This window comes from Nyctereutes procyonoides, unplaced genomic scaffold (genome assembly GCF_905146905.1).
Source record: "Nyctereutes procyonoides isolate TBG_1078 unplaced genomic scaffold, NYPRO_anot_genome, whole genome shotgun sequence".
NCBI classification, from domain to species: domain Eukaryota; kingdom Metazoa; phylum Chordata; class Mammalia; order Carnivora; family Canidae; genus Nyctereutes; species Nyctereutes procyonoides.
In genome coordinates, this window is record NW_026575125.1 from 42,768,074 (window position 1) to 42,769,295 (window position 1,222).

Consider the following 1,222-nt stretch of genomic DNA (forward strand, 5'->3'; position numbering starts at 1 on the left):
ATAGTTGAAGCAAAATTTAAGGGAAAAAGTATGGTCTTGAAAGCTTTTTATTAGAAAACAAGGCTCAAATTTAATGATTTAAGCATCTGATTTAAGAAGTTAAAAAAAGTAGCAACAAATTAAACCTAATGAAAGCAAAAGAAAAGACATAACCTGTATAACACCATGAAGTGATGAAATAGAAAACAAGGATGCAATAGAGAAGATCAATAAAACCAAAGCTTTGTTCTTTGAAAAGACAAAACTCTTGGCAAGATTGGACAAGAAAACAAAAGAGAAGGTATCTCACTTACAAACCTAGTTATAAAAATCCTTAAAATGCTACTAAACCAAATTAGCAATGCATATGAAAAAGATCTATTGTAACCAAATTTTATTTTTCTTAAGAATGCAAGTATGGCTTAATATTAGAAAATCTATTGAGACTTTTGGTTAAAGATGGAGCACTGAATCCCACATTAGCCTTTCCTCCCTCCCAGGTCCTTTCTAAATTGATAGTAAAGGGATTTTGAAAAACAACAAATCCACAAAGACAAGGAGAATGAGAGAATATATAAGAGCATTAAAATTGAGGGATCTAGAAAGCAGGAACACCTGGGTGGCTCAGTTTGTTACACTGCTACCTTCGGCTTAGGTCATGATCCCAAGGTCCTGGGGTCAAGCCCTACGTCATTCTCCCTGCTCAGCAGGGGGTCTGCTTCTTCCCCTCTCTGTGCCCCTCACCGCTGCTTGTGTTCTCTCTCTCTCTTTCTCAAATAAATAAAATCTTTAAAAAAGAAATTCTGCACATGAGATATACTAACCTGGAATAGAAACCAGTATAAGGGATCCCTGGGTGGCGCAGCGGTTTGGCGCCTGCCTTTGGCCCAGGGCACGATCCTGGAGACCCGGGATCGAGTCCCACGTCGGGCTCCCGGTGCATGGAGCCTGCTTGTGTCTCTGCCTCTCTCTCTCTCTCTCTCTCTCTGTAACTATCATAAATAAATAAAAATTAAAAAAAAAACCAAAACCAGTAGAAGTAAGAGCACTTACTTGAATAGTAATTTTGACATATTTCTGGAAACTGAGTGTGGACTGGCATACACACAGAGAATATAGTGTATCTATAAATATGCACATATTTATATTTATATCTACATCTATATATAGAGGGACATCCTGTTGACACTGCTTCTCTGAATAACCCAACTAATACAAAGGCAAAAGAAATATTTGAAACTAT